General features: G+C 45.7%; 1 protein-coding gene across 1 annotated transcript in view; it reads right to left on the bottom strand.

Moving 5' to 3' along the window:
* The window catches only part of MED23 (mediator complex subunit 23), a 1,483,999-nt gene that overhangs the window by 1,178,435 nt on the left and 286,330 nt on the right, over positions 1-19,234 (bottom strand). The window lies entirely within an intron of this gene.

Genomic DNA, 19,234 nt, shown 5'->3' with positions numbered 1-19,234 from the left:
TTCAGAAAGCCATCGCCTTGAGAGTGACAATGATCCTCATTGCCCCTTACTGGCCTCGACAGATATGGTTTCCCTTTCTTCATCGTTACCTTTTGGAGCAGCCTTGACATCTGGACCCAGTACCAGATGTGATAACCCACCAATCGGGTCAGCTGCACCAATCTCTGCCTTCTCTAAACCTCACAGCGTGGTTTCTCCAATTCCAACCTTAGCCAGGCTTCCCTCAATATCTCGCTCGGTCCGAGATATCTTGATAGCCTCTCATAAATCTTCTACCCGGAAGATTTATAGTAGCAAATGGAAACGCTTCTCTTTTTGGGCAACATCTAAAAACATAGATCCCTTTACTGCACCTATCCAGTCTATTCTAGACTTTCTAGCAGAACTCTTTCATTTAGGATCTTCTGCATCTACCATTAGAGTTCAATTGGCTGCCATATCTAATTTTCAAGTTGGTGTTTCAGAGTCTAGCATCATGGCTTATAAACTCTGTAAAGCCTTTTTAAGGGGCGTATTTCTTCTCAAACCTCCAATCAAAGATCTCCCGCCTCAATGGGATTTGAACTTGGTTCTGGCATCCTTAATCCTTCCCCCCTTCGAACCGGCGGCTTCATGTTCTCTGAAGTTGCTTTCTTGGAAGACACTTTTTCTGGTAGCTATAACTTCAGCGAGAAGGGTATCTGAACTCCATGCTCTGTGCAGTCGTCCTCCTTACTTAGTGTTTCACAAAGATAGGGTATCCCTCCATACTAATCCATCCTTTTTGCCTAAAGTTTCCTCTCAAACAAACCTAAACCAAATTATTGATCTCCCGTCTTTTCCTAACTATTCAAACAGGTCGGAACAAAAGCTACATTTTTTGGATGTTCATCGCCAACTTAGATATTACCTAGACAGGACTAAACAATTCAGGAAATCTAATCAATTGTTTCTGTCATATGGAAGGGAAATTGGGCCTTCCAGTTACTAAAGTATCCCTCTCTAGATGGCTCACCTCTACAATTACCTTCATCTATGAGATCAGACATCAAAAACTACCCTCAAGACCTAGAGTTCATTCAACTAGGGCATTAGCTACATCCATAGCTTTTCAGGATAGGCTGCCAATAGATTCCATTTGTGCAGCAGCCACCTGGGCTTCTCCTCATACATTCATTTCACATTACAAATTGGACATGGTTTCCAGAAGCCGTGCCAATTTTGGTTCCACTGTTCTCAAGAGTCTGTTCCGATAGGCCACCCGGGATAAGGTGCTAGGGACGGTCCCATCCAGCAAGAATGAAGGCGAGATTGACAACTTAACATTAAGAAGTTATGTACCTACTATAACGTTCCATGTTAGTTGTCTTCTCGCCTTCTTTCAAGGCCCCACCCTCCTTCCCCAAGCCTGGACAGACCGACAGGAATTCAGTTTGTGTTCTTCCTCTGGAAGTAGTCATTCCCACACGTTCTTCCACCTCTTTTATCCTTTCTGAGGTCTGCGATACCTTTTATGCAGATTGTTTTGAGGTGGGTTTCCCTACTCCATTCTATGGAGACTAGGGTTGCTTGGTATAGCTATCAAACGAGATCTGAGCAGTTACCGCCTAGCATTGTGGGATATAGAGAAGCCTCGAGCCGGTGGAATTAGCTCTCGAGCTTTAGTATTAGCCGAGTTGGAGCCGAGGATCGGCTCCGAACCCATCCAGCAAGAAAGAAGGCGAGAAGAAGACAACTAACATGGAACGTTATGGTAGGTACATAACTTCTTATTTTCTGATACTGGGTAGTCTGACATCAACATAAGGGAACCAAAACAGATCCTTGAGGAATGCCTTCACCAACAGACTAGTAGTTAAAAAAAAAAAAAAAAAAAAAAGAAAATTTGTACTCACCATAACATTCCATCTGAGTTGTCAATCATCTGTCGTCAACCCATGGGTACGGATCTGACCTCAGATCTGACTCTGCTACATTTATATAGCTTGGATCCAACAACTGAGCTCCTCCTCCGCTACCCACAATCCCGCACTTCACCACCATTACATCAGATCACGTTTGCTGTAAATAGCCAATCCAGAAAATAAGAAAAAAGGAACTATGTATGAGGAAAGACTCCCAGGAGCTCAAGCAGACCAAGTTGCGGTCTGAGCTACATCATCCAGGTCCTCCAAAAAAGGCTGGGGGAAGGACGGGGGAGGGTTAAAAACAATTGAAAGACAAGAACTCATATGGAACATTATGGTGAGTACATAACTTCTTTATCTGAAGTTGTTGCTTTCATCTGATCTTTAACCCATGGGACTGGGTCCCTAGCTAGACCCTGAGTGGCCCGAAGGAAGGATGTTCCAGTGCACGGCAGAGCCAAAGGAAGCTCAGCTTCTGGAGATATTTGTAATGGTTAATAAAGGTATGAGAAAAAGCCCAAGTGGCTGCTGCACAAATGTCATCCAACAAAACTTTAGACCAGAAGGCGGAAGAGGTAGAAATGGCCTTAGTGGAATGGGCTTTAATTTTGTTTGGTAAACGGATGCCTCTAAGTTTGTAAATCAAAGCAATGCACTTAGAGATCCAATTGGAAATTGTTACCTTAGATACTGGTCTCCCCAGTCTGGACTTTGAAAAAGAAAGAAACAATTGACCACACACAAGAAAAATATTTAGTTCTGTCTAGATAAAAACCTCAACTGCCTATGAACATCCAGAGAATGGAGTTGGTAAACACCTGTTTTGAAATTTTGGAAAAAAGAATGATAAAACTGATCTCTTGATTAATATTACTCTCGGAAGTGACTTTAGGCAAAAAGGAGGGGTTAGTATAGAGGGTAACTCTGTCTTGGTGAAAAATGAGGTAAGGAGGCTTGAAAGACAAAGCCTGAAGTTCTGAAACTCTTTTTACAGAAGTAACTGCTACTAAAACGGCTGTCTTCCAAGATAATAGTTGTAAGCCCACTTTGGCTGCAGGTTCAAAGGGGGAAGACATCAAAGCCTGAAGGTCTAAAGTAGGATCCCAAGGGGGAATGACCTCTTTAATCAGGGGTCAAAGGAGAAAAGTGTCTTTTAGAAAAATCTTACAAAGCTTGGAAAAAGCCAAGGAAAAGGAATTAAACCTGACATGGTAGTTAGAGATGGCTGCTAAAGTACAGTTTTGTACCTACCATAAATGTACATGTTCGAGTGTATACACTGCTGCAGTCACTACACTTGGGTTATCTTGCCGTCAGGCGGTCCCTCAGTCGGCCTGAGTTCCAAGTCTTGGTCCGGCGTCGGTAGCCGTCGCTTCTTCTTGGACGTCAGTGCGACAGAGGTATATAAGATGCAACAGACGTCATTTTCTTCAGTTTTTCTTGCCCCAGATGTCAGGTGCCCCCAAAAAGGTAGGCAATGCAAATTGCTAATAAAACATACATATGAAAAGCAATTCAAAAATTTCAGTTACCAGCAAATACTCCCCATAGGTAGTAAAGGTAGAAGAGTTAGGAATGCACCAGCAAGTAAGAGGGGAAGGAGGGAGGGTAACCTGGACTGCAGCAGTGTATACACTCGAACATCTACATTTATGGTAGGTACAAAACTGTACTATGTTCATCGTGTTACACTGCTGCAGTCATTACACTTGGGTAGAATCCCAAAGCTGAGGTAGGGTGGCTGGTTCTATAAGGCATTAGGGGTGGCTATAAGGCCCTGCAGCACAGCAGTGGTAAAGCCAGCTCTGGATTTAGAGTAAAGAGGCAGATGGTAATGCTTGGTAAAGGTATGTACAGAACTCCAAGTTGCTGCTTCCAAAATGTCCTTGGTAGGTACTCCTCTGAGGTAGGCAGTTGAAGTGGCTGTTGCCCTGGTAGAATGAGACCTAATGCTGTAGGTACAGTTTTTCCATGGTGTGTATAGCAGAAACGTATACAGTGTCCTATCCATTTTGAAATGGTCTGTTTTGAAATGGCATTTCCCTGTGCTCCTGCAGCATATGCTACAAACAATTGCTCAGTTTTGCTGAAAGCTTTGGTTTTGTCCAAGTAGAAGCATAACTGCCTGTGTATGTCCAAAGAATGCAGAAGTCTCTCCCCTTTATTCTGTAGGTTTGGATAAAAAGTTGGCAAGTGAATAGTTTGGTTTAGAGCCACACTTGACACCACCTTTGGCATAAAAGTAGAGTTTGTTCTTAAAGACACCCTGTCTTGGTGAAAAATGATGAAAGGTTCCACTGCCATTAGTGCCTGCAATTCTGAAACTCTTCGTGCTGAGGTTATTGCCAGGAGCAGTGCAGTTTTCCAAGAGACATATTTTAAATCTGCTGAGTTAGCTGGCTCAAAAGGAGGTAAAGTTAATTTTTCCAACACGAAGTTGAGGTCCTAAGTTGGAGTTGGTGCTCTACGGGGCGGTCTTATGTTTTTAGCCCCTCTGAGGTACTGTTTTAGCAGAGGATTAGAAAAAAATAGGTGGATTCGTGTTGTAATGAGCAGAGATGGCAGAGGCGTGGATCTTGATGGATGAAAAGGAAAGGCCTTTGTCCAGCATCTCAGTTAAATATTGTAGTATCAGAGGAATATTTGGGACAAGAGGGTCAAGGCTGTGAGCCTGGTTCCAGGCACAGAATCTCTTCCATTTATCCAAATAGGCTTTCCTGGTGCTAGGCCTTCTGGCCTCCAGAATGACATCCATAACAGCTTTGGAGAGAGGCATTGCTTGCCTGACTAAGGAATCTGCCATGCAGCCAGGTTTAAAGTCTTTAGCTGGATGTGAAGTATCTGATTGTTGTGTTGAGTCAGAAGATGTGGGATTTGAGGCAAAATCCAGGGTTGACCTTGTGCTAAGTTCTTTAAGATTGGGTACCAGTGCTGGCGTGGCCAGTCTGGGGCAATCAGGATCATCTTTGGCTTTTCTTGCCTGGCTTTTATGAGTACCTTTGTAAGGAGAGGTAGTGGTGGGAAAGTATATACTTGCAGGTTTTTCCAGCTGAATGAGAGGGCATCCACTTACCATGTTTGTGGGTGGTAAGTCCTTGTACAGAATTTCTGTAGCTGGCAGTTCATTGGGGATGCAAACAGATCTATCTCCGGGCTCCACCATTTTTGTGTTATCATTCTGGGTTTTTGTGGATGTAATTTCCACTCATGTGGATCCATGATGTTTCTGCTTAAGTCATCTGCCAGTGTGTTTTTCTCTCCTGGCAGGAATTGTGCTTGCAGATGAACTTGATAGGTTAGAGCTGTGTTCCACAAGGTCATGGCTTGTCTGCAGAGGGGATATGAATGAGTGCCCCCTTGCTTGTTTATGTACCACATTAACTGTGGTGTTGTCTGTCTTTAGTAGTAGTTGTCCTGGATGCAGAAGGTTCTTGAAAGCTATAAGAGCATTTTGTACAGCTAGCATCTCTTTTTGATTGATGTGAAGATGCCTTTGTTCTGCGGGCCACTTGCCCTGAATACATTTTCCTGCCATGTGTGCTCCCCAGGCGTAATACGATGCATCTGTTGTCAGTGTTTGTCTGGCTGTGAGTTGAGTGAAAGGCTGTCCCTTGTTGAGGTGACATGCTTGAGCCCACCATCGAAACTCCTGTTGAAGGCAAGGAATTAGTGGTATTACTGTTTCCAAAATTTGACAGTGTTGAGACCAGACACTCTTTAGGTACCACTGTAGTTTCCTCATACGCAGTCTGGCATATGGAATTAGTAGTATGCAAGATGCCATGTAACCCAAGGCCTGCAGAATTTTTCTTGCAGGGAGTTGGGTTTTTGTTGCCATCAATTGAAAATATTGAGTCAGTTGTCCTTGCTTGTCTGGCGTGAGATAAGCCATCTGGGCCATTGTATTCAAGCTGGCACCCAGCAATATTATCTCTTGTGAGGGCTCTAGTTTTGACTTTTTTTCGTTTACTGTGTACCCTAGGCAACTTAACTTTTTTACAAACGCCAGATGCTTTAGAAGAATGTCCTTGCTCTCTGCTTAAATCAGGCAGTCGTCCAGGTACGGATAAATTTGAATTCCTTTCTGTCTGCAAAATGCAATTACTGGTGCCAGGCACTTTGTGAAGACCCTAGGTGCAATAGATAAGCCAAAGGACAGTGCAGAGAATTGGTAGTGCAATGAACCAGCTACGAATCTGAGGTATCTTCTGCAGTTTTGTCTGATAGGGACATGCAGGTATGCCTCCTTGAGGTCCAAAGTTACGAGCCATGCTTTCTTGCCCAGCATGGGAAGAAGCTGCTGTAGTGTCAACATTTTGAATTTTGGAACATCCAGGTAAGTGTTTAGAGAAGAAAGATCCAAAATGGGCCTCCAGGTTTTGTCCTTCCTGGGAACCAGGAAGAGTCTTGAGTAAAATCCTTGTCCTTGCTCCTGTGTTGGTACCTTCTGAATAGCTCTCATGTCCATGAGTGCTGTAATTTGTCTTTGAGCCTCTGCCCACTGATTTGGTGGCAGATTTGGCATTCCTTTTAACCTTGGCAGAGTGTGAAAGTGGAACCTGTAACCTTGAGATACAATGTTGAGAACCCATTTGTCTTTGGTGATCATATGCCAGTTGTGACAGAAAAGTGCCAGTTTTCCTCCCAAGGGGGCTGCCAAGAGAGAACTGTTTGGCAGCTGTAGTGGGAAGTTATTGGGGCTGTTTTTTGTAAGGTTGAGGCCTGTCTTCCCCTTCTTTCTGGGTTGAAGCACCCCGCTGTCGAGGCCTGTGAGGACCTTGTGGTTGACCTCTACACCTCTTGGATGTTTGTATCTGCCCCTTTGAGGTCTGTCTGTAACTGGAAAGGACCAATTCATTGTTGGCCAATTTCTGCTAAATCGAGGAGGATGAACCTGTAAGAAATCCTTCACGGTTTGCATAGATTTTGCCTTATCCTCCATTTTCTTTAATACCTCATCTGCCTTAACTCTAAATAAAACATCCTGCTGCAAAGGTGCATCCAATAATTTTGCTTTAACATGATCTGGTAACGTTTGTTCTTTTAACCAAGCATGTCTTCTAATGACAGAACCTGTAACTGCTGCTCTACTGGAGGCCTCTAATGAATCAAAACCACATTGCAAACTATGTTTTCCCACTTGTTCAGCTGCATGCAATAAATCCTGCATTTCTTTATAATTAGGAGGATCTGAGTTTGGAAGCATTTTTTGTTTCAACTGAGACATCAAATATTGCTGATATTTTAGCATGTGAAACTGGCAATTTAAGGCCCTCATAGCTAAAGTTGCAGATGTATATACTTTTTTCCCCCATCTGTCTAATGCTCTGGAATCTCTGTCAGAGGGGACTGGGTTCTTTGCTGAGGAGTCCTTTATCCCTTTGGGGCCCTGAGAAATAGTTTCAGGGTCAGCAGCAGGGCTTTTATAAAGAAATTTGTGAGAGTCAGGGACTCTGTAGTATCTGTCTGGCTTAACTGGAGCAGGAGGTAAAGAATCAGGATTTAAACTGGATTCAGTATACACATCATCCACAATATCTAACATTGGCGGAAGAGCAAGGAGTCTGTGTTGAGGTAATAAAAGGAAATCTCTGAGCCTTTTCTTGGACTCTGAATAATCCTGGCCCGACCAATGGAAATGCCCCCTCATGGTATGCAAAGTTTCCCCAAAGGAGTAGTCCTCTGGCGGAGAGGCTGAGGGAATGGATTCCTCAGCATCAGACTCCTCATAAGGGAGTAAAGAGTATCCTAGGTCTGAGGATGAATCTGAAGAGATGGATACCTGGTCGGATGAGTCGTAGTCTGCATCCTGTCTAGGCCTTTTATCCGGAGGGGAATGGGACCCCCCATGATCATAGAGATCAAGTCTTTGGCCATTTTGAGCATTTGTTTCTTAGGCATGGAGGCCTGTCCTGGTGAATGTTGAATTTGTTTCTTTGTTTTTAAAGGAGTTTTAGACTTAGCAGAAGATTTAATGGTTAACTGAGTAGGTCTGAAAACACCCTCTGAAGCTACGGGTTTGCTCAGCTACTCCGGATCCCTCTGAAGGGTTAGTCTCGGTAGGCTGTAAATCTGGTGCGTCCGAAGGCCCAGCCATCTCCACGTGGGAGTCAGAGGTGGCCTGAGGTTCTAAAGTTGCGGGTCGTCAGGGGCTGCGAAGGCACCTCGCTGAAAACCGGAGAACCGTCGACTGGCCTAGAAGAGGCTTCGTCGTCAGTTTTGGGCCTTGGATGCCTGTCCTTGTCTTTGCGCTTTTTGTGTATTCCGGTCGTCGGTAGTTCCAACGGCATGGTATAATTGAATTTTCTGCCAAAATAATGTCGGGCAAAATCAAACCGACGTTTAACAGTGCGCTTGTTAAACCTAGCACAAAACCGACAACCTGTGACGTCGTGGTCTGGGCCTAGGCATGGGATACAATAAGAATGGAAATCCTTATGAGGTATTTGCTTCCCGCAAGAAATACAGTTATTAACTTTTACTGACATCGTTCTGAGGCAAGAAAAAGTTTCCCCAACGGGGTACTTAGCTTTGTAGAAGACTTCGGTTCTGGATTCGGAATGAAAATCTCATTAGTCGGCCGACCGGCACTTGCGAACTGCTTTTGCTTCGGGCACCGCACGGCAAGAAAGACTGAAGCAAATGGCGTCGGCTGCATCTTATATACCCCTGTTGCAATGACGTCAGGGAAGAAGCGACAGCAACCGACTCCGGATCAAGACTTTGGAACTCAGGCCGACTAAGGGACCGCCTGATGGCAGGATAACCCAAGTGTAATGACTGCAGCAGTGTAACACGATGAACATCTGGACTTAGATGGTCAAGAAGCTAGAACCTTTGTGGAAGAGGTTGGATAGGAAATCCAAAATAAATGGAACAGGAGCAGAGAAAGGATTAACTTCGTGTTGATGAGCCCAAACTGAAAATCTCTTCCACTTGCTAGCATACATTTTCCTAGTGGAAGACTTGTGAGCTGCTAAAATGATATTCTTAACTGGGGAGGACAACCCGGGAACTCTAACCATCACTGGAAGTGGAGTAGCCATGCTGTCAATCTGAGACTGACAATGTCCGGATGAGGGTGACTGGATGGGTGAGAAAGAAGATCTTGAGATGGATGCAGAGTCCAGGGAGGACAAAAACAGATGAGACCATAACGTGGGAAACCAGATTTGCTGAAGCCAGAAAGGGGAGAGGAGGATTACTTTGCACTTCAACCTTCTGGCTTTCTGAAGGAATTTTGGGATAACAGGCAGAGGTGGAAAAGCATAAATAAGACCGGGGGGGGGCCAAGCGTGAACAGCAGTGTCTCTTGGGGATTCCCCTGGAGGGGGAATTAGGGCAAAAAACTTGCTGTACTTTGCGTTGGAAGGAGAGGCAAATAGATCGCAACAAGGCTGACCCCATTTCTGGAAGATCAAGTCCACCACTACTGGACTGAGATCACTCATGGGGCATCAACAGGGTTCGGCTGAGCCTGTCTGCCAGACCGCTGTACGTTCCCGGAATGTGCATTGCTATCAGAAAGCAGCTGGATGAGACCGTCCACTCCCATAATCTCATGGCTTCTCGACAAAGAGGGTAGGATCTGGTTCCCCCTTGCTTGTTTATATACCAGACTACAACCATGTTATCCATCTGAATAGCAATAGTCCCAGTCAGAAGAGAGGTCTGAAGTGCTTGCAACGCCAGAAGCACTGCTCTCATCTCCAGGACATTTATATGCAAGGTGGTCTACAGGGGGGACCACATGCCTTGAACTGTCTGTCCTAGATAATGCCCTCCCTCCACCCAAACTAGGAGGTGTCTGTAGTCACTCTGGCCGTTGGCGGAGGAGATACGAAGGGGCAACCCTCCAGGAGATTTTGAAATTGAAGCCACCAAGTCAGTGATTTCTTGCAGATCTTTGAAAGCCAAACTGAGTGCGATAAAGGGAGATCCAAGAGAGATCACTGTACCGCTAAGGTCCACTGCAGTACTCTCATATGAAGGCAATCAGTGGCAATAATTGTAATGGTTGCAGCCATGGAACTCAAGGCTTGAAGAACCAGACTTGCTGGGGCAATGGAATTTGCATGATTTGCCTTACGTGAAGCTGTAATGACAGAATTCTTTGTGGCAGTAAGAATGCCTTGAACTGAAATGTGTCAAGGCATACGCCTATGAAATCTAGAACTTGTACTGGTTGAAGACATGACTTGTTGAGATTGACAGAAATTCCCAAGGAATGAGCTAGTTGAAAAACATAATTCCAAGCTAGCAAAAGTCGATGTCTTGTGGAAGCAGTGATGAGACAGTTGTCCAGATACGGGAAAACTTGGAATCCCTGCAGCCTGAGATGAGCTGCTACTACTGCCACGACTTTGGTGAACACCCCGGTACTGTGGTGAGACTAAAGGGAGTACTCGGAACTGGAAATTACTGGCTCCCAGTTGAAAACTGAGAAACTTCCTGTAGCACCTGTCCATTTTTATATGGTAGCACACATCCTGGAAGTCTATGGAGCACATTCGCCTGTAACATGGAGAGAATGGATTGAATTGTGACCATCCGGAATTTTGTCTTGTCAACTGATTTGCTCAGATCAGTGAGGTCCAGAATTGGTCTCAAGTCCCCTGTCTTTTTTGGTACTAAAAAGAATCTTGAGTAGATGGCTAATCCAGACTGGACTGGCTGGATGACTCTTTCTTAGCATACCGGCAATTTCCCACGCTGCTGCCCCCCTCTGATCAGGTGGAACATCGGGGAGGGCTCTTTTTGGTATGGGTTCGGACAAGAAAAGAGTACTGTACCCTCTGAATATGATGGTCAACACCCAACAGTCTGTGGTGATGCCTTCCCAGGCTGTTGGGTGAAGTGAGAGAGACAGCTCCCGACTGCCTCCAGAGTGGAGCAGTCAGGCAACCCCTCAGGGTTGCTGGAAGGGCATCTCCGAGAAAGGTTCTTGGGAACCATGGTTTCTCAGACCCCCTCTGCCCCTGGGGCAGCATCCATTGTTTCCCCCTCTGCCACTGGAGGAAACATCTCCTCAAGACTGAAAGGAAGAGCTCTGGGGCTTCTGGAACCAAAACTTCTTACCACCACACTAATTCCTGGAGAAGGAAATTTGTCGGGTAGTGAAGCAGATCCCAAAAGCAGAGAGAGAGTCTTCTCATCTTTTTCGCTCTGGGAGAGAGTGCTGCGAACAAGAAGGAAAGAACAAGGCCGATCCATCAAAGAGGTTGTTAATGAAGGACGCTCTAAAGGGTTCTGAAAAGTCACACAGCCGCATCCAAGCATGGTGTCTGATAGTGATGCCGGAACCGGCTGCTCTACATGTTCCTTCCACCGCATGCAAAAGTAGTCTCATAGAGGAGTTTGAGATGGTGGTAAGGGTGGCCAGCTTGGAGGGGATGGCCTTCCTCTCTTCTTCAGGCGTGGACTCTGTAGGAGGCTGAGTGATTTCCTTAATTAAATCTCTCTGGAGCCTGGTGACGTGGGCCAAATATTTCAGCGCCCGCAGAGCGAAGTTGCTGAAGAATAAACCCGCTTTCTGAATCTGTCCAACGCTCTGGACTTCCTGTTAGCGGGATGGCCAGTGGAACTTTCCTGGGCGAGTTCCTTCTTGGTGGCCACTGCAACCACCATGGCATCGACAGGGATAACCTTGGACCAGTGGGGCCTGTCTTGGGGAGCACTGAGGACCTTGTCAGGATGATGGAAAATAGGCTCCACCATGTCCGGCTCCTTCCACGCACTGCAGGAAACAAGGTCGACCAGGGGATCAACAGAGGAGGACACCCAAGATGTAGAAGGTCCTGTACCAAAGGCCTCGAGAAACACCGATTCCTCTGGATTACGGCTTTGGGTAGACCACCCACCTCCCTGCCTGAGGATTTCCATGATGTCTCCAAAACGAGACATCATCAGGTGGGGATCTGGGGGACCCTTCTCCTTACTCGAAATCTGTGTCATCAGTGAGGGACTCCGGTGGCGAGTCCAAGTACTTTCACTTGCACTTTCTGTGGATCTCCTCAGTAGGAAGGTCTGGGGAGCCATCGGAAGGCTGATGGAATCCAGGCTGTGGAACAGAGCTCAAGGCCTGAGGAACAGGCAGTCCCTAAGAGAACAGTAAGGATGCCAGCTGCTCAGATACAGAGGGAGCAGAAACTATGCACGAAGCTGAAAGTGTTGAGCTTCTTACTGAAGTAGAGAGGCCTCTCTGCGCCGCATCAAATGCAGAGGGACAACGAGTACCTGAGCACAACTCCATTGAATCAATCAGTGCTGAAACTCCAAGATCTCCCCGCCTCCAGCACTGAGGAGGCCATTGTAGCCGAACTGTCGAACGCGAAGCAATGAGAGGTAGGGACCGGTCTGAAAGCCTCAAAACCTGACATCCACCCCTCGGACCCAGTGCCGAAGTCTCGGCTCCAAGAGTCTATCGATCCCAAGAGGGTCAGAGCCAACCCACTCAAAGACACTGTCGGCGTTGAGGTAAGAGTTCCCATCGGCGCAGATGACTCGACATTCCGGAGCTTCGGACCAGAGGGTGAGATCGGCAGGAATTGGGGTTGGGTGCTCATGGCTCCAGAGGAAGACAGAGTGGGCAGAACCCCCATCTGCATCTGTGCATGCAGAAAACGCATCAATAACTTTTCCATCTCGATGTCAGAGAGAGAGAGAGCAAGAGGACCTGAATGGTGAAGCTACTGATCCCAGTCTAGGATGATGTTTGGGAAAATGAAGAAAGCACAGTTGTATACACTTACCATAAATGTAGATGTTCGAGTGTATTCACTGCTGCAATCATCACACTTGGGTTATCTGCCTGCAGGTAGCTCTCAGACGGCCTGAATACCAGAGTCTTGGGATTTCTGTGTCAGATGCTGTCGCCTCTTCCATGATGTCAGGTCGTCAGGGGTTTAAAACATGCAGCCGACGCCATTACATCAGTTTTTCTCACCCCAGATGTCAGGAGCCCTCAAAATAGAAAGCAATTGCATGGTGTGGAATACCTCCAGCAAAAAGTAATTACCATAGCCATAAGATATTGCCAAAAAGAGGATAGGTAGAAAGCATAGAAGAGTGAGGGGGCTAGAGGGAGGGTAACCAGGACTGCAACAGTGAATCCACTTGAACATCTACATTTATGGTAAGTGTACACAGCTGTACTATGTTCTTCGTGTTTCACTGTTGCAGTCATCACACTTGGGTTGATTCCCAAAGCTGAGGAAGGGTACAGGCAGTCAAGTAACAGTAGGGCTGGCTAGCAGGCCTTGTAAGACTGCTGTGGCAAATCTAGCTTTGGATTTTGAAAAGACAGGTAAGTGGTAATGCTTGGTGAAGGTGTGTACAGAACTCCAGGTTGCAGCTTCCAGGATGTCCCTGGTAAGGACTCCCCTGAGAAATGCTGTAGAGATTGAGGTAGCCCTAGTGGAATGAATTCTGATCCCCTGTGGGGTGGGTTTTCCCTAGTGTATGTAGCAGAAATGGATGCAGTTTGCTATCCATTTGGAAATGGTTTGCTTTGAAATGGCCTTGCCCTCTGCCCCTGTAGCAAAGCTGACTAGCAGCTGGTCAGATTTTCTGAAAGGCTTAGTTCTGTCAAGGTAGAACCTGAGTTGTCTGTGTACGTCCAAGGAGTGCAGGATCCTTTCCCCTTTATTATGAGGATTAGGGAAAAAGGTTGGTAAATGGATGGATTGGTTTAGAGCCACACTGGATACCACCCTGGGCATAAAAGATGGGTTAGTCCTGAGGGAAACCCTGTCAGCATGGAAAATAATGAAGGGTTCCACAACCATTAGTGCCTGTAACTCAGACACTCTTCTTGCTGAACTGATGGCTAGAAGTAAAGCTGCTTTCCAAGAGAGGAATTTTAAATGTGCTGTAGCAGCAGGCTCAAAAGGGGGAAGCATGAGCTTCTCTAGTACAAAGTTAAGGTCCCAGGCAGGGGTGGGAGCTCTCCTCGGGGGTCTTAGATTGCTAGCTCCTCTCAGGAACTGTTTGACCAGGAGGTGAGAAAAGAGAGGTGGAACTGTTTGACCACAGGGTGAGAAAAGAGAGGTGCCTCAGTATTATAATGAGCTGAGATGGCCGAGGCATGAATCTTAATAGAAGAGAAGGATAGGCCTTTGTGGAGCAGCTCTGCTAGGTAATCTAGGATTTGAGGTAAGGTGGGGCACGGCTGTGTCCTTTACTTGAGACTGGCTCCAAGAACAGTATATTTTCCATTTTTCTGAATAGGATTTCCTAGTACTAGGCCTTCTGGCCTCAGGGATGATGTCCAGCACCTGTTTGCTGAGGGTTGCTGGTGGTGTATTCAGGGAATAAACCAGGCTGCAAGGTTCGGGGTTTGCAGCTGAGGATGCAAAATCTGTTCTTCCTGCTGCGACAGCAGGGAGGGGGTCTGATGTAGGTGCCAGGGTTGCACTGCTGCCACACTGCATAGGAGTGGGTACCAGTGCTGGTGGGGCCAGTCCGGTGCAACAAGGATTGTCCTTGGTTTGTCCTGTTTGATCTTGAGTAGTACTTTTGACAGGAGGGACAGAGGGGGGAAAAGCATAAATTGAGAGGTTTTCCCATGTAAAGGATAGGGCATCTAATTTCCATGCTTGGCTGTGGGGATTTCTGGTGCAGAATTTGCTCAATTGATGGTTTTGCGGGGAGGCAAAGAGGTCCACCTCTGGTGTCCCCCACCTGTGGGTTAGAAGTTTGAATGAGTTGGGTTCCAGTTTCCACTCGTGTGGGTCCAGTAGATTTCTGCTTAAGTCGTCTGCCAGTGAATTTTGTTTGCCTGGCAGGAATTAAGCTTGCAGGAGCACTTGGTTGCACAAGGCTGTGTTCCACAGGGCCATGACTAACCTGCACAGTGGGTAGGGATGAGTTCCCTCCTGCTTGTTTATGTACCACATAACTGTGGTGTTGTCTGTCTTTATCAAGAGTTGTCCTGGAAGGATAAGGTATTTGAAGGCTGTCAGAGCATTCTGTACAGCTAACATTTCTTTTTGATTGATATGTAGGTGAATTCGTCCTGGGCTCCATTTGCCTTGAATGCATTTTCCAGCCATGTGAGCCCCCCATGCATAGTCTGATGCATTTGTTGTCAGGGTTTGGGCAATGAGGGGTTGAGTAAAAGGGAGTCCCTTGTTGTGGTTGCAAGCATCTGCCAACCAAAGGAACTCTGCCCTTAGGCAAGGAATGATAGGAATAATTGTTTCCAGGTCCTGAGAATGTTGGCACCAGAGACTTTTTAAGTACCATTGAAGTTTCCTCATATGCAGTCTTGCATATGGAATTAGCAGAATGCATGAGGCCATGCAGTATTTTTCTTGCAAATAGCTGGGTTCTGGTGGTCATTAGTTTGAAGTAGTTTGTCAAATAAACCTGCTTTTCTGGAGTAAAGAATGCCATCTGGGAAACAGTGCAAACTTGCTCCCAGGAATACAATCTTTTGGCTGGGCACCAGATGTGATTTCTTTTCATTGATGGTGTACCCCACAGAAGTTAGAAGTCTTTTTACAAATGCCAGGTGCTGAAGTAGCAATTCCTGACTGTCCGCCTGAATCAGGCAATTGTCCAAGTATGGATACATTTGAATATTTATCTGCCTGCAGTACACAATGGCTGGAGCCAGGCACTTTGTGAATACCCTTGGTGCAGTAGCTAAGCCAAAGGGAAGTGCAGAGAACTGATAGTTCATAGAGCCTGCCCTGAAACGTAGATATTTCCTGCAAGATTCCCTTATGGGGATGTGCAGATAAGCTTCTTTTAGATCTAGGGTGACTAGCCAGGAGTCCTTGGCTAGCATAGGAAGCAGCTGTTGTAGTGTTAAGCATTTTGAATTTTGGGACCACCAGGAAGGTGTTGAGAATGGACAGGTCCAGGATAGGGTGCCAACAGCCCTCATTTCTGGGCACCAGGAACTGTCTGGAGTAGAAACCCCATCCTCTTTGCTCTACTGGAACAGGTTGAATAGCCCTAATACTGAGAAGAGAAAGTACTTGCTTTTGAGCCTCTGCCCACTGGTTTGGAGGAAGGTCTGGCAACCCGCTTGGGGTTGGCAAGTGAGTGGAAGTAGACTCTGTATCCCTGGAATACAGTGTTTAGGACCTATCGGTCCCGGGTAATGGACATCCAGTTTTTTGCATGCAGTGCGAGTTTTCCTCCTGGGGTGCAAGTACTTGAGCATGGCTGGGAAGGTTGATAGACAAGTCATTGTGAATTTTTTCCATAAGGGGGTGGCTTACCACTCCCTGTTTTTGAGGGGGGAGACTCCATTGTTTAGATTGCTGCATACCCAGAGACTGTAGCCTTGGTGGTCTGTTGCCCTGGGATTTGGGCTGAGAAGACCTGGTAGGGACTGGAAAGGACCAGTATTTTGAAGGCCAATGCCTACTGAATCTAGGTGGCTGTACCTGTCAGAAACCTTTAACAGTTTGCATAGATTTAGCTTTTTCCTCCTTCTTAAGAACCTCTTCTGCTTTTGTGCCAAACAAACGTTCCTAATTTAATGGAGTGTCTAGTAATTTTGCTTTGACATGGTCTGGCAACATTTGTTCCTTCAGCCAGGCATGCCTTCTCAGTACAGACCCAGTAACAGCAGCCCTGCAAGATGCTTCTAAGGCATTAAAACCACACTCCAAAGTATGTTTACTGACTTGGTTTGCAGAATGCATTAACTCTTGTAAATCTTTATTTTCTGCATAATCTGGAAGCAACAACTTTTTTTGTTTAATTAGTTTCATAATATGCTGCTGGTACTTCAACATGTGAAACTGGCAATTTAAAGCCCTGATGTCAAGAGTTGTAGAGGTATATACCTTTTTGCCCCATCTGTCTAAAGCCCTCAAATCCCTGTCGAAGGGGCAGGATTTTTGGCTGTAGTAGCCTTAATACCTTTAGGTCCCTGGGAAATGGTCTCTGGATCCACAGTGGGATTCTTAAAGAGAAATTTGTGAGAGTCAGGTACCCTGTAGTACCTGTCAGGCTTTCTATGAGCTGGTGGTAAAGCATCAGGAGTAAGACTGGATTCCATGAAAACATCATCTACAATATCCAGAACAGGGGGTATAGCTAGAGGCCTGTGCTGAGGCAAGTCTAAAAATTCTCTGAGCCTCTATTTGGACTGTGGGTAGTCCTGGCACTCCCAGTGGAAATGATGTCTTAAGGTATGCAAGGTTTCATCAAAAGAAAAGTCCTCTTGAGGGGAGGCAGAGGGAATGGAATCCTCTACATCTGAATCCTCATAGGTAGATAAAGGTATGTCCTGGTAATCAGAGGGATTCGAGAAATTGGACTAGTGGTCTGTTGAATCAGAAAAGAAATCAATTCTTTGTCTTTTAGAGGGGGAAGGCTGGCTTCTCCTAATTAGAGTTATAAGGTCTTCAGCCATTCTAAGCATTTGTTTCTTTGGCATGGGAGCTTGAGCATGCGCTTTGGTCGTCGGTTTTCTAGGCATAGTGCAAACTCTGAGCCTGAGAAACTCGGTCATTTTAGTCTGAAACGAAGCAGTCGGTTTAATACAAACATTGTAAGGTCAGAATACACCCTCAGAAGCCAGTGTCTGCACAGCGGCTCCAGACCCATCCAAGGTAGAGACATCCGCAGGTTCCATAATCAGCATCTTGCAGCATACCGGACTCCAAATGGGTCTCAGCAGAGGCCTGCGAATCTGTAGAAGTGGGTATCAGGGGCTGCAAATGTGCCTCACTGAGCACTGGCGACTAGCTTAACAGAAGCGGCGTCAGCTTTGGACCTATGCGGTCTGTCTCTGTCTTTATCCTTATGTTTTTCTGGAAGATCCATAGTCGGATGGCTTAATGAAGCCATTTCGGAATACGGAGAATGACAGCGAAAGAATTTAGCAACAAAGATAGCCCAATGACAAACAGTTTGGGCATTAAACAAGGCACAAAACCAACAGCGAGGAACATTGTGGTCTGGGTCTAAACAGGTGACGCAGTAAGAATGAAAATCTCTGTAAGGTATTTGCTTTCCACAGGCAAGACAATTGTTAACTTTTTCTGACATCGGTTAGAGCAAGAAAAAAGAATCCCCAACGGGGTTCTTAGCTTTTGAAGACTTCAGGTTTGAAACTCGAAAAATGAAAATTGCAGGTAGTGGCCGACCGGCACTTGCAAACTGCTTCTGCTTAGGGCTCCTGCATGGCAAGAGAAGCTGATGTAATGGCGTCGGCTACATGTTTTATACCCCTGACATCATGGAAGAGGCAACAGCATCCGACTCAGAAATCCCAAGACTGGTATTCAGGCCGACTGAGGGCTACCTGCAGGCAGATAACCCAAGTGTGACGACTGCAACAGTGAAACACGTAGGACATCCAGGGAAGTCTGGGAGGGGGCAGGTTCAGGAAAAAACCCAGGGGTGGTGGGACAAGGAGAAGCATGCTTCCTTTTATTAAAGGGAGATGGAGAGGCCCTGGATTCAGCAGGTCATTTATGGTACCTGTGTCTTTGTCCTGGGGTGGCTAGATGGCCTTGTTTGTAGTCTTGGCCAATTTAGGGGAGACTTGGGCTCCCAAGGTGGAGGCATGAGCAGAAGAGGAGGATGGAAACAGGCCCTTTAATATTAATTTATTCCTCCTGTCTATCAGCGTGTGCTGATTAAAGCCCATGCAGACAGAAAGTACAGTTTTGTACCTACCATAAATGTAGATGTTCGAGTGTATCAGTCAATCCAAAAACAGTACGGTGCCAAAGTCCAACCAAGCAGATAAAGTAAAAGTTCCTGGAAAAAAGCGAGGTTGAACACTGCTAATGCGTTTAAAAACTTTATTGCTAAAATCACAGGATGATAACCCTTCATCAGATAAATAAACAGACATTGATACAAGCCTTTTATAGAAATACAGGAATCACTTCATTTAATCCTGGCTTATCAAGTTAACAATCCTTTTGTCTCCACTAACTCAGTCTGCTACTGTTGGTTCTAGCGTTGACAAACTAACGTTGACAATACCTAAATTTTCCTTTCATCACAATTTCTAATGCATGAAAGGTGCTGAAGAATCTAACTTTGAACATGTTATTTGCTTTGCCTGCCATAAACATAATTGCCAACATTCAGCTAAATATACTGTATTGGAGCTTTCCTTTGAAAAAGAAACACTTTATTTGTTATGGGATGTCTGAAATATATGTCCACAGGTGTTAGTTCAGTGGAATGTAAGACAGGATGTTGTAGTATTTCTCTACAAGGGTTTCTAAAACTGGGATTGGATCCCACAATATCCCTTACACTACTACTGGTTAAAAAAAAATGTTCAGTTCTTCCTCACTATATTGCAAATATCACTTATATTGCTGCTATAATTAAACATTAACTGTAGCCCATGATTAACTGTA

Source organism: Protopterus annectens, chromosome 1.part0, assembly GCF_019279795.1.
Source record: "Protopterus annectens isolate FY-2018-M chromosome 1.part0, PAN1.0, whole genome shotgun sequence".
In the NCBI taxonomy this organism is placed as follows: Eukaryota; Metazoa; Chordata; order Ceratodontiformes; family Protopteridae; genus Protopterus; species Protopterus annectens.
The sequence above is the reverse complement of the archived record's forward strand: the minus strand, read 5'-3'. Positions and strand labels throughout refer to the sequence as shown.